General features: G+C 38.7%; 1 pseudogene; it reads right to left on the minus strand.

The window, feature by feature from the left end:
• LOC149495604 (uncharacterized) overlaps window positions 1-15455 on the minus strand; it is a 32003-nt pseudogene that overhangs the window by 3222 nt on the left and 13326 nt on the right.

Below are 15455 nucleotides of genomic sequence, written 5' to 3' on the forward strand. Positions count from 1 at the left end.
CACGGGGGTGCTTCAGAGTCAGAGGGAAGCACAGCCTGGGTGTGCTATTTAGCACGGGGGTGCTTCAAGGTAGTTGTTTTCCTCAGCAAGTCAGACGAGGGCACGGCCTGGGGTGTGCCATCTAGCACGGGCGTGCTAACCAATTCATGTTCCCACTCAACATGTGCTTCTATTAATGTGAGAAACTTAGGTGTTCCTTCAAGTTCTTCATAGCACTTGTTGAAAGCAAGGTCATGGAGCTCTTTTGTAACTTGTTCTTGAATATGTAAGGACATGGTTGCTCCATACTTCTTTGCACGGCTCCTTGTAATTGGTCCACTAGGAAGTGCTAATGGATTGCCATTGTTGTGGTCGCCATTGTTGTGGTCCTTGTTCCCTTGAGCTCCATAGGTGGTTGGTGGTAGTGGATCCGTATCATCCCCCCCTTCTTTAAAAACATTTGTCCTCAAATCTGCATCCATGTCAAAGGGAGACAAATCACTAACATTAAAAGTTGCAAAAACACCATACTCACCTGGCAAGTCTATCTTATAGGCATTGTCATTGATGCGCTCTAAGACTTGGAATGGACCATCTCCACGTGCATCTAGCTTACTCTTCCTTTGGTTGGGAAATCTTTCCTTGCAAAAGTGTACCCAAACCCAATCACCTGGCATAAGCACCAACTTTTTCCTGCCCTTGTTGGCTTTATTAGCATATTGCTTGTTCCTCTTTTCTATGTTGGCTCTAGCCTTCTCATGTAAAGACTTCACCAATTCTGCCTTTTTCTCACCATCTAGATTAGAAAGTTCATTCAAAGGTAAAGGAACAAGATCTAATACAGTTAGTGGATTAAAGCCATAAACAAGTTCAAATGGACTATAACCTGAGGTAGAATGTATGCTACGATTATATGCAAATTCAATGAATGGCAAACAATCTTCCCAAGTTTTCAAGTTCTTACCCACAATGGTACGAAGCAATGTTCCTAAAGTTCTATTCACAACTTCAGTTTGTCCATCTGTTTGTGGATGACAAGTTGTAGAATAAAGCAATTTAGTTCCAAGCTTTCCCCATAAAACTCTCCAAAAGTGTGAAAGGAACTTTGCATCCCTATCAGAAACTATAGTTCTTGGTACCCCATGCAATCTTACCACTTCTTTAAAGTATAATTCAGCAATATTATTGGCATCATCAGTTTTATGACAAGGAATGAAATGAGCCATCTTGCTAAATCTATCAACAACAACAAATATGCTATCTTTACCACGTTTAGTCCTAGGCAATCCAAGTACAAAGTCCATAGATACATCAATCCAAGGAGAACTAGGAACAAGTAAAGGCATGTATAATCCATGAGGCATAGACTTAGATTTGGCCTGTTTACAAGTAATACAAGAGTTACAAACCCTCTCTACATCTTTAATCATGTGAGGCCAATAAAAGTGTTCATTTAACATATCATAAGTCTTATGTACCCCAAAGTGTCCCATCAATCCCCCACTATGAGATTCAAGCATAAGCAATTCACACATAGAACATTTTGGCACACAAAGTTTGCTACCCTTAAACAAATATCCATCATGTCTATAGAACTTATCAAATGCTCCATGCTCACATGCTACATATATGTTGCCAAAGTCAGAATCATTCACATATAAGTCCTTAACATACTCAAATCCAAGTAATTTAGAACTAAGAGCAGTAATTAGAGTATATCTTCTTGACAATGCATCAGCAACAACATTATCTTTTCCATGCTTGTATTTAATCACATATGGAAATTGTTCAATAAATTCAACCCACTTACCATGCCTTTTATTGAGCTTACCTTGACCCTTCAAGTGTTTTAGGGCCTCATGGTCAGTATGGATGACAAACTCTTTAGGTAATAAGTAGTGTTGCCAAACATGTAAAGTTCTTACCAAGGCATAAAGCTCTTTGTCATAGGTTGAATAGTTGAGTTGTGCTCCATTCAACTTCTCACTAAAGTAGGCAATTGGCTTCTTTTCTTGCATTAGGACAGCCCCAATTCCCACTCCAGAAGCATCACACTCAATCTCAAAAGTATTCTCAAAATTAGGCAAAGAAAGTATAGGTGCAGAAGTTAACTTCCCTTTAAGTGTGTCAAACGCCTTTTGTTGCTCTTCTCCCCACTTGAACCCAACTTCCTTTTTGATAATTTCTGTTAGTGGTGCTGCAATTGAAGAGAAATCTTTAACAAACCTTCTATAGAAGCTTGCCAACCCATGAAAGCTCCTAACTTCAGAAACTGATTTGGGAGTTGGCCACTCTTTGATAGCTTTTACTTTCTCCTCATCTACTTCAATACCCTGTGCACTCACAATAAAACCAAGAAATACAAGTCTATCTATACAAAATGTGCATTTGTTAAGTTTAGCATACAACTTTTCAGTTCTTAAAGTTTGTAACACTATCCTAACATGTTCAATATGATCATTAAGAGACTTGCTATAGATGAGTATATCATCAAAGTATATAACCACAAATTTTCCTAAGAAGGCACTGATACGGATCGGATCAAAGAATGAGATATAAGTTCGCCTCTATGGCACCCCACGTTTATAATGAAACGGAAACACCAATAATCGAGATTAAATGCTCTATGGCACCCCACGTTTATAATGAAACGGTAACACCAATAATCGAGCAAAGAACAAGATAAACGCCACAAACAAGTTGATAAGCTTACCTTAATTCTTGATGCAATTAGAGGAAGCAATCTCTCACTATCACTCTAAGCAAAGGAGTACAAGCAAAGCTTAAACAAATGAAGTTTTCAATGTCTCAAAAATCGTGTTCTTACATGGAATACAAGATATTTATACTAAAACAAGAAACTAGGGCTTAATGAAGCATAAAACACATAAAAACACGTTACTGTAGCACTGTAGCGCGTCTGAGTTCCTGTAGCACGTTCCTGTAGAAAAGTCAAATTTACTGTAGCAAAGTCAAACTAATTGGCATGGTTCCTGTAGCGCTTCTGAGTTCCTGTAGCACTGTAGCGCTTCTGAGTTCCTGTAGCACGTTACTGTAGCAGCGTGCTTTCCTCCACTTAAAGAGCCACCAACAACATTAGAAGCTTAGGAATGCCTTCAAGTTCCTCACAACACTTGTTGAATGCAACATCATGCAGTTCTTGTGTTATTTGGGCTTTAACAAATAATGATATGGCTGCCCCATATCGCTTGGCACGGCTCCTTGTAATCGGTCCAATAGGAAGCACCAATGGATCTCCTTCGTCGTTCACCATGCCTCCTTGTGATCCAGCGACGAGTGATGATGGATCCGTATCAGGCACGTAATACATGGTTCATAAGCCTCATAAAAGTACTAGGTGCATTAGATAATCCAAAAGGCATAACTAACCATTCATACAAACCATACTTAGTTTTAAAAGCAGTTTTCCATTCATCACCTGGTTGCATTCTAATTTGATGGTAACCACTCATTAAATCAATTTTAGTAAAGTAAGTTGCCCCATGCAATTCATCTAACATATCATCAAGTCTAGGGATAGGGTGTCTATACTTTACAGTGATTTTGTTGACCGCTCTACAATCAACACACATGCGCCATGTTCCATCCTTTTTAGGTACTAGAAGCACGGGAACGGCACACGGGCTCATGCTTTCTCTCACCAAACCTTTCTCCATAAGTTCATCAACTTGCCTTTGCAACTCCTTTGTTTCCATTGGATTGCTTCTATAGGCAGGCCTATTTGGAATGGTGGATTCAGGAATGAAGTCAATTTGATGTTCTATTCCTCTTAAAGGTGGTAAACCACTTGGTAGTTCACTAGGAAAGACATCATCAATTCCTGCAACATAGAAACAAACATAGAAGGCAAACTATCAAGGTTAGTGTTAGTTTCAGCAAATAAAACCTCTTTGTACCTTAGAAGCAATATGGGCTTCTCCAAGGCAATAGCACATTTAACCTCTCTAACTCTTGCATAAAAAGTCTGTTTCTTTTTCTCTACTCTCGGTTTTTCACTCACAATTGGGCCATTTATTTGTTTTGTTATTTTTGTGGCCTCTTTTCCCTCATTCTTACTATCTTCTCTCTTTTGTTCTCTCGAAATTTCACTCTCTTTTTTTCTCAAGGCCGAAACCTCTCTCTCTCTCTCAACTATCTTTCTTTGGTCTTCATAAACCTCTTGAGGTGATAAAGGTACAAGAACCACCTTTTTCCCCTTATGAATCAAAGAATATCGATTGTGGAATCCATCATGAAGTGCTCTTCTATCATATTGCCATGGTCTTCCCAACAATAGATGTCCAGCTTGCATAGGTACTATATCACACAAAATTTCATCTTCATACCATCCAATAGAAAATGGCACAAGTACTCTTGCAAATCAACAAGGAACATCTAGCGGAAAGCATGCAATCTCGGAAGTACCCGACAATCCCTTTAACCCCCAAGTACTCTTGAAGAGAGAAAGCAAGGAATTTAGAACAAGAATCAGAAACTTACCTTCAAGTACTCTTGAAAACAACTCTGAAATTCTTGGTGCAATTAATCTTGTAGAACTCACAAGCTTAACTACTAAGGATATTTTTGGTTCTATGAAGAACACAATCTGTTCGTGAAAGAACAAGAAGAAAACGTTTTGTTTTGATTTCAATTCAATGGTGGCTGCTGTGCAACTCTTACAACATTATAAGTAACCTAAGCTAACCCTAATTTAGCTATTAACTTAAGTTAGCCCAAGCTTGATATGGATCCATTGGTGCTTCCTAGTGGGCTTGGATGTGTTCTTATCCCTTGTTGCTTGTTTTGGTCTAATTAATATGTAAGGGATATGGGCTCATAGTGTTTATTTAAGTTGTTTTGGGTTGGTTTTATGATGCATGCAATCTGCCCAATATCAAGTTGTTTGTTTTGGGCTGGAAATGACTTTATTTTGTGTTTTAGAGTTAAGCCCATGAGTTTTGGCCCTAGGGCAGCCTAGTTAGATGCTCTTCTTTAGGGTTATGTTTGTTTAAGGCATATAAATAGCCTCCTTAAGATGTAAAACGAGATTTTGGATAATTTGAATCAAAGACAGATTGTTCATGCTTTTGCATGTTCTTCTTGATTAGAGAGATTGTGAGAATTTGCTATCCTCTAATTGCATCAAGAATTAAGGTAAACTTATCAACTCGTTGTGGCGTTTATCTTGTTCTTTGCTTGATTATTGGTGTTACCGTTTCCTTATAAACGTGGGGTGCCATAGAGCGTTTTAATCTCGATTATTGGTGTTTCCGTTTCCTTATAAACGTGGGGTGCCATAGAGGCGAACTTATATCCCATTCCTTTGATTCCCGATCCCGGATCCTTATCATTTGGTATCAGAGCACTGTGGTTGTGGATTTCAATCTATCCTAGGGTTAGGGACTTAAAAAAAAAAAATCTTTAAATATTGTTCGATCTAGACATTATCTCTTTAGATCTTGTTGGGTCTAGACAATTTCTCATTAGATCTTCTTGGATCTAGAATTTTCTTGTTAAATCTTCTTGAATCTAGTTTTCTCTTTGTATCTTCTTATTGTTTGCATCATTTTCTAGTTACCCTTTGACTAATTCAAGATCTATCTTTGAATATTCTTGTTGTTTGCTTATTTCTTGATAAAAAAAAAAAAATCTGGATCTGAATTGGTTGTTAAAGACATTACCTACCTAAAAAAAAAAAAAATTGAATTGGGAGACATAAAATCATTGTTGGACAAAGTCATTACCTACCTAAAATTGAATTGGCAGACACAAAAGTCATTGTTGGACTAAGTCATTACCTACCTAAATTGAATTGGGAGACACAAACCCTCCACTTATACCTTGTTAAGCCCTTACCCTACCTAAATTGGGTCACATTTGTAGGATAAGTGAGGATATAAATCAAAAACGTTGTGCTACAGTAACTTGCTACAGGAACTCAGAAGCAAACTTGCTACAGTACCTTAAAAAAAAATTTTTTTTTTTGGGTTTTCTTTGTTTGCTTGCTTTGATTGGGTAGAATTAATTAGGTCCATATTTGGTTTGCTTTGTAGCGAACTAAATTCATACATTGTATCCCTAAATCGTCTTTTAAATTCTAGTTTCAATTTCTTGTTTGTGTGCTATCTTTGCTTCATTTAACATTGCTAAAGTGTTATTTGCTTGTTCCTACACTTTAGTTTATTGATTTCTAGCAATACACCTTTCTTATTCTTGTATTGCCATTCAAACATTGTGATTTCTTGATAGAGTTTGTGCATTACTTAATTATATTCTTTGTTTTTCCTAACTTTCTCTTGACTTTTGTAGCAACTTTGGGATTCTGAAGTGCAATTATTCAAGTGGAAAGAGTGGTAAAAGGCTGGAGTGAAACCCACATATTGTAAAAAAGCCAAATAAAGAGAGAAACACGTGAGGGAGTGATAAACTAACCATTTCCTTTAGTTTTGTGTTTGTATTCTATTTCAGGATGTCTGATTCATCTAGAGATAAGAATGACAGCCCTCTTAAAATTGAAGATCCAAATCTACAAGCCTTTCTAGATGCTCTCTCTGGAGAGATGGGACGAATCACTAGGTTTATGGAAAGCTTTAATGACAGATTAGAGCTTCAAGAACAACAGACGGAAAGACATGACCACAATGCCACAAGGAGGGGTACAACAAGAGCTTGTCCTAGTACTACACCAATTAGATTTCAAACTCCTGAAGATGAGGAGGTTGATAATCCTGATCATTACTTTAGGGATTTGAACAATAAGTTAGGAAGGGTGCAAGGAAGGAAAAGTGTGGATTACCTCAATAGGTATTCAATCACAAAGGATGAGCGGAAGACCATTCTAACACCAGTTTGGTCAAAGGAAGTATATGTAGATTAATGTAAAAATGAAACCATGAGATTTGATGTTGTAAAGAAAGAAAAGGAGATTCAAAATAAAATTAGTGAAAATAAACAGAGTGCAAAAAAAGAGAAAGAGGAAAAAGAAAAAGAAAAGAATGTGAGTTTGATAGCTAGGGCAAGTGAGGATACACATGCTTTGTACCACAATCAGCCTATACTTGTACCTTTGTGCAAGGGAGCTTATTTGGCCACTAATGATCTTAACTGATAAGGAACCGGGATCGGCAATCAAAGGAATGAGATGTAAGTTCGCCTCTATGGCACCCCACGTTTATAATGAAACGGAAACACCAATAATCGAGATTAAAACGCTCTATGGCACCCCACGTTTATAATGAAACGGTAACACCAATAATCGAGCAAAGAACAAGATAAACGCCACAAATGAATTGATAAGTTTACCTTAATTCTTGATGCAATTAGAGGATAGCAAATTCTCACAATCACTCTAATTAAGAAGAACATGCAAGAGCATGAGCAATTCTGCCTTTGATTCAAATTATGCCAAAAATCTCGTTTTACATCTTAAGGAGGCTATTTATATGCCTTAAACAAACATAACCCTAAAGAAGAGCATCTAACTAGGCTGCCCTAAGGCCAAAACACATGGGCCTAACTAGTACACACAAAATAGAATGATTTCCAACCCAAAATAGACAACTTAATATTGGGCAGATTGCATGCATCATAAAACCAACCCAAAACAACTTAAATAAATACTATAAGCCCACATCCCTTATTAATTAGACTAAAACAAGCAAGAAAGAATAAGAACACGTTCAAGCCCACATCATGAAGCTCTTGTGTAATTTGGGCTTGAACAAATAAGGATATGGCTGCCCCCATATCGATTGGCATGGCTCCATGTAATTGTCCCATTAAGAAGCACCAATGGATCCGTATCATTCCCCCTTTCCTCAAAAAGATTCGTCCTCGAATCTTAGTTAAAAGTTGAGGTATCCTTTTGCTAGCTAGGATCCGACCACTTTTCCTTAGAATCCATGTCTTTTTCTTTAATCTTCCTTTCCTTTTTAGACTGTATTGTACTCCATTGGTTGCTAGAACCTGATTATGCCTTTGCAACTCCTTTATCTCCATTGGATTGCTTCTATTGATTGGTTGCTTTGGAATGGTGGAGCCAAGAATGAAATCGATTTGATGTTCTATCCCTCTCAAAGGTGGCAATCCACTAGGCAACTCTTCAAGAAAGACATCAGTGAACTCCTCTTTCTCTCTCTCAAGCAACTTTTTCTGATCAATATTCACTTCTTGAGGTGTCAATGGTGCAAGAACCACCTTTTCACCCTCACATGAAGATTGGGCAATCTCTTCTGGAACCACATGTTCAAAGTCCTGCAAAAGATCAACAAACACACTTGGCAAGGATGGGTTAAGATCATTAGTGGCCAAATAAGCTCCCTTGCACAAAGGTACAAGTATAGGCAGATTGTGGTACAAAGCATGTGTATCCTTACTTGCTCTACCTATCAAACTCACATTCTTTTCTTTGTCTTGTCCCTCTTTCTTTTTAAATGCACTCTGTGTACTTTCACTCATTTTATTTTCACTCTCCTTTTCTTTCTTTACAACCTCAAATCTCATACTTTCATTTTTACATTGATCTACATATACTTCCTTTGACCAAACTGGTGTTAGAATGGTCTTCCGCTCTTCCTTTGTGGATGAATATCTATTGAGGTAATCTACATTCTTCCTTCCCTGCACCCTTCCTAACTCATTATTCAAATCCTTAAAGTAACGATCAGGATTATCGACCTTCTTCTCTTCATGAGTTTGAAATCTAGTTGGTGTACCACTAGGTCGAGCTCTTCTTGTATTAGAGCGTTGGGCAGCGTTAAACTCCTGCAACTCCTTTCTCATATCTTGGACAGAATTGTTGAAAGTTCTAAACTGTCCTAGGATTGACTCCATTACAAGTTTCAATTGGGGATCCTCCATTTGACTTCCCTCCCCACTATTATCTCCAAATGTGCCCCAAAACTTTGATTTGGCTCTGATACCAAATGATAAGGAACCGGGATCGGCAATCAAAGGAATGAGATGTAAGTTCGCCTCTATGGCACCCCACGTTTATAATGAAACGGAAACACCAATAATCGAGATTAAAACGCTCTATGGCACCCCACGTTTATAATGAAACGGTAACACCAATAATCGAGCAAAGAACAAGATAAACGCCACAAATGAATTGATAAGTTTACCTTAATTCTTGATGCAATTAGAGGATAGCAAATTCTCACAATCACTCTAATTAAGAAGAACATGCAAGAGCATGAGCAATTCTGCCTTTGATTCAAATTATGCCAAAAATCTCGTTTTACATCTTAAGGAGGCTATTTATATGCCTTAAACAAACATAACCCTAAAGAAGAGCATCTAACTAGGCTGCCCTAAGGCCAAAACACATGGGCCTAACTAGTACACACAAAATAGAATGATTTCCAACCCAAAATAGACAACTTAATATTGGGCAGATTGCATGCATCATAAAACCAACCCAAAACAACTTAAATAAATACTATAAGCCCACATCCCTTATTAATTAGACTAAAACAAGCAAGAAAGAATAAGAACACGTTCAAGCCCACATCATGAAGCTCTTGTGTAATTTGGGCTTGAACAAATAAGGATATGGCTGCCCCCATATCGATTGGCATGGCTCCATGTAATTGTCCCATTAAGAAGCACCAATGGATCCGTATCATTAACCCATCCTTGCCAAGTGATACGGATCGAATCAAAGGATGAGATGTAAGTTTGCCTCTATGGCACCCCTCGTTTATAATGAAACGGAAACACCAATAATCGAGATTAAATGCTCTATGGCACCCCATGTTTATAAGGAAACGGTAACACCAATAATCAAGCAAAGAACAAGATAAACGCCACAAACGAATTGATAAGTTTACCTTAAATTCTTGATGCAATTAGAGGAAGCAATCTCTCACTGTCACTCTAAGCAAATGGAACAAGCAAAGCTTGAACAAATGAAGTTTTTCAATTTATCAAAATTCTGTCCTTACATGGAAGACAAGTTATTTATACTAAATAAGGAATCTAGGTTTAACAAAGCATAAAACACACAAAACACGCCTAAGTCACTCCAAGCCTTTAATTGGCGCGGGCACTGTAGCAGGCGTGCTTCAACTTCACAGGCCACCAACAACATTAGAAGCCTAGGAATGTCTTCAAGTTCCTCACAACACTTGTTGAATGCGACATCATGAAGTTCTTGTGTTATTTGGGTTTGAACAAATAATGATATGGCTGCCCCATATCGCTTGGCACGGCTCCTTGTAATCGGTCCAATAGGAAGCACCAATGGATCTCCTTCGTCGTTCACCATGCCTCCTTGCGATCCAGTGACGAGTGATGATGGATCTGTATCACCAAGTGTGTTTGTTGATCTTTTGCAGGACTTTGAACATGTGGTTCCAGAAGAGATTGCCCAATCTTCATGTGAGGGTGAAAAGGTGGTTCTTGCACCATTGACACCTCAAGAAGTGAATATTGATCAGAAAAAGTTGCTTGAGCGAGAGAAAGAGGAGTTCACTGATGTCTTTCTTGAAGAGTTGCCTAGTGGATTACCACCTTTGAGAGGGATAGAACATCAAATCGATTTCATTCTTGGCTCCACCATTCCAAATCAACCAGTCAATAGAAGCAATCCAATGGAGACAAAGGTGTTGCAAAGGCATATTCAGGTTGTAGCAAACAATGGAGTTCAATACGGTCTAAAAAGGAGAAGAAGAGTAAAGAAAAGGGCATGGATTCTAAGGAGAAGTGGACTGATCCTAGCAAGCAAAAGGATACCTCAACTTTTAACTAAGATTCGAGGACGAATCTTTTTGAGGAAAGGGGGAATGATATGGATCCATTGGTGCTTCCTAGTGGGCTTGGATGTGTTCTTATCCCTTGTTGCTTGTTTTGGTCTAATTAATATGTAAGGGATATGGGCTCATAGTGTTTATTTAAGTTGTTTTGGGTTGGTTTTATGATGCATGCAATCTGCCCAATATCAAGTTGTTTGTTTTGGGCTGGAAATGACTTTATTTTGTGTTTTAGAGTTAAGCCCATGTGTTTTGGCCCTAGGGCAGCCTAGTTAGATGCTCTTCTTTAGGGTTATGTTTGTTTAAGGCATATAAATAGCCTCCTTAAGATGTAAAACGAGATTTTGGATAATTTGAATCAAAGACAGATTGTTCATGCTTTTGCATGTTCTTCTTGATTAGAGAGATTGTGAGAATTTGCTATCCTCTAATTGCATCAAGAATTAAGGTAAACTTATCAACTCGTTGTGGCGTTTATCTTGTTCTTTGCTCGATTATTGGTGTTACCGTTTCCTTATAAACGTGGGGTGCCATAGAGCGTTTTAATCTCGATTATTGGTGTTTCCGTTTCCTTATAAACGTGGGGTGCCATAGAGGCGAACTTATATCCCATTCCTTTGATTCCCGATCCCGGATCCTTATCAAAGCTTATCCCTAATGTGGCCCAAATGGGCTTAATTAAATACAAGTCCAAGCTAACTACTTAAAACAATCCTGACTTAAACATTAACTAACTTAGGCTGGCCCTACTCTAGAAAATAAGCCCAACCAACCTTACACTTAATTAATTAAGTCCACTAAAAGAATTTAAACAAAATAGGGCAAATGGGCTGAAGGCCCTACACAACCCATACTTAAGCTCATAATAAGATAACAACCTCCTAAATTTGCCTAAGTATAGAATCATGTAAAATGCATCAAATGGCAGCCTCATTGCACGCCTCAAGCATCATAACAAGCTTTGGTGCTTCTTCAAGTTCAATCTCACATCTTGCATAATTATGATCTTGAAGCTCCAATGTGATTTGTTCTTGAGCAAATGCATTCAAGGCTGTTCGTAGCTTGGTTGCACGAGCTCTTGTGATTGGCCCCACGGGTAGAGCTAGAGGATCCTTCACCTTGCTTCCTTGATCCGTATCATTCCCTCCCTCCTCAAAAAGATTTGTCCTCAAATCTGAATCATAATCAAATGGAGAAAGGTCAGAAACATTAAAGGTAGCAGACACGCCATACTCACCTGGTAGATCAATCTTGTAGGCATTGTCATTGATCCTCTCCAACACTTGAAAAGGCCCATCACCTCGGGCAGCAAGCTTTCCTTTCCTTTGGTTTGGGAATCTTTCCTTCCTCATGTGCACCCAAACCCAATCGCCAGGTTGAAATACCACACGCCTCCTTCCCTTGTTGGCACGATCAGCATAGCTTTTGTTCTTCATGTCTATATGAGCCCTAGCTTTAGCATGTATCTCCCGGATCAATTCAGCCTTCTTTTCACCATCTAAGTTAGCAATTTCACTTAAAGGCAAAGGAAATAAATCAAGTACAGTTAAAGGATTAAAACCATACACAAGCTCAAATGGACTATAACCACTAGAAGAATGTATAGACCTCTATTATAAGCAAATTCAATGAAAGGCAAACAATCCTCCCAAGTTTTCAGATTCTTACCAACCACCGCTCTAAGTAAAGTTCCTAGAGTTCTGTTAACTACCTCAGTCTGTCCATCCGTTTGGGGATGACAAGTAGTAGAGTAAAGCAACTTTGTACCAAGCTTACCCCATAAAACACGCCAAAAGTGAGAAAGGAATTTGGCATCACGGTCTGAGACTATGGTGCGTGGCACCCCATGCAATCTCACAACCTCCCTGAAAAACAACTCAGCAATATGGACAGCATCATCACTCTTATGGCATGCAATGAAATGTGCCATCTTACTAAACCTGTCCACAACAACAAAAATACTATCCCTACCACGCTTTGTTCTGGGCAATCCAAGTACAAAATCCATAGAAACATCAGTCCAAGGCAAAGTAGGTACAGGTAAAGGCATATAAAGGCCATGAGGCATAGATTTAGACTTAGCTTGCTTACATGCTATGCACACACCACACAGTTTCTCTACATTCCTACGCATATGTGGCCAAAAGAAATGTTCAGCAAGTATATCATATGTTTTAAGAACACCAAAATGCCCCATAAGTCCTCCACAATGCGATTCTAATACAAGCAATTCACGCATAGAACATTTGGGTATACAAAGTTTATTTCCCTTAAATAAAAACCCCTCATGCCTAAAGAACTTATTAAATGCCCCATGTTCACATGCACTCCAAATAAGACCGAAGTCATCATCATCAACATACAAGGATTTTATATGCTCAAATCCTAACAACTTAGCATTAAGAGTAGTAATTAAAGCATACCTCCTAGAAAGTGCATCAGCCACAATATTTTCTTTCCCTTGCTTGTATTTAATCACAAAAGGAAACTGTTCAATGAATTCAACCCACTTACCATGTCTCTTGTTCAACTTACCTTGTCCCTTGAGGTGCTTTAAAGACTCATGGTCAATGTGGATGACAAATTCTTTGGGTAGAAGGTAATGTTGCCATACCTCCAATGCTCTCACTAGAGCATATAGCTCCTTGTCATAGATTGAATAATTGAGTTGCGCTCCATTGAGTTTCTCACTGAAATAGGCAATAGGCTTTCTCTCCTGCATCAACACTGCACCAATACCTACACCAGAAGCGTCACACTCAATCTCAAATGTTTTATCAAAGTCAGGTAAAACTAAAATAGGAGCAGAACAAAGAATGGATTTTAAAGTATCAAATGCCCTTTGTTGCGCTTCCCCCCATTTGAACCCAACTTCCTTCTTTACCACCTCTGTGAGTGGGGCTGCTATAGTAGAGAAGTCCTTCACAAACCTCCGGTAGAAGCTTGCCAAGCCATGGAAACTCCTCACCTCAGATATAGATTTAGGAGTTGGCCATTCTCGAATTGCTTTAACCTTCTCATCATCGACTTCAATCCCCTGTGCACTCACAACAAAACCAAGAAAAACAAGCCTATCTATGCAAAAAGTGCATTTCTGTAGTTTAGCATATAACTTTTCAGCTCTCAAAGTTATCAATACTAACCTAACATGCTCAATATGCTCATCAATAGATTGGCTATAAATCAGTATATCATCAAAATAAACCACAACAAATTTGCCTAGAAAAGCACGTAAGATATGGTTCATTAATCTCATGAAAGTACTAGGTGCATTTGTTAGACCAAATGGCATAACCATCCACTCATATAAACCATATTTAGTCTTAAAGGCAGTTTTCCATTCATCACCTAACTTCATTCTAATTTGATGATATCCACTCATTAAATCAATTTTCGAAAAGTATTTACTACCATGCAGTTCATCTAACATATCATCTAGCCTAGGAATTGGATGGCGATACTTAACTGTGATTTTGTTGACAGCTCGGCAGTCAACACACATCCTCCAAGAACCGTCCTTCTTAGGCACAAGTAATACAGGCACTGCACATGGGCTCATACTCTCCCTCACAAATCCCTTAGACAACAGGTCATCAACTTGGCGCTGCAACTCCTTAGTCTCCATGGGGTTGCTCCTATACGCTGGCCTATTAGGAATTGTGGCTCCGGGCACGAAGTCAATCTGATGCTCAATGCCTCTTAGGGGTGGTAGTCCGCTAGGCATTTCATCAGGAAACACATCAGAAAACTCCTGCAACAAAGAAACAAAACTAGGAGGCAAAGAAGAAGTGTCAATGTCAAGCAAATTAAGCAAAGTTTCCTTAAACCGAATCATTAAGATTGGTCTACCCTCACCAACACTACTACGGATCTCTCTCTCTTTTACATACATGTTTTGTTTCTTTCTTCCCTCTCTTGGTGTTTCACTCACCAATGGGCCATTCAATTGTTTCTTTTCACTCTTGGCCTCTTTATCCCTTTTTTCTTGATCTTTATTTTCTCCCTCCCCCTGAATACAATTCTTCCCCTCACTTTCTAATATCCTCTTTTGGTCCAAATAGACCTCTTGTGGTGTTAAAGGAGCTAGAACCACATTTTTACCCAAATAGGCCAGGGAGAACCGGTTGGTGTACCCGTCATGCTGGACTCGCCTGTCAAATTGCCATGGGCGGCCTAGAAGAATATGCCCAGCTAGCATAGGTACTACATCACAAGTGACCTCATCCTTGTACCTTCCAATGGAAAATGGCACCTTCACCTGCTTGTTTACTCTTACAGAACCCATATCATTTAGCCATTGAAGCTTATATGGCCTTGGGTGCTGCACACATGTCAAACCCAATTTCTGCACCATGCTCAAACTAGCTACATTAGTGCAACTTCCACTATCAATAATCAAAAGACATACCTTGTCAAGTACCAAGCACCTAGTATGGAAAATATTCTCTCTTTGTACTAAGCTCTCCTCTTGAACTTGCATGTTGAGAACTCGCCTAGTAACTAGTAATTGTCCCATCTCAGGTTGTAAAACTTCATCATCAACCTCATCATCATCATGGCAGTCTTCAAGTGGTGGCATTGGGTTTTCTTCATCCTCAGATTCAGAATAGGTGTATCCATCCCTAATCACTATTACTCTCTTATTAGGGCATTGAGAAGATATATGGCCCTTCTCAAGACACTTGAAACATTTGATGTCTCTACTAGGAGTATTGGAACTTGAAC

This window comes from Jatropha curcas, chromosome 6 (assembly GCF_041381405.1).
Source record: "Jatropha curcas cultivar XTBG-Jc1 chromosome 6, XTBG_Jcur_1.0, whole genome shotgun sequence".
In the NCBI taxonomy this organism is placed as follows: domain Eukaryota; kingdom Viridiplantae; phylum Streptophyta; class Magnoliopsida; order Malpighiales; family Euphorbiaceae; genus Jatropha; species Jatropha curcas.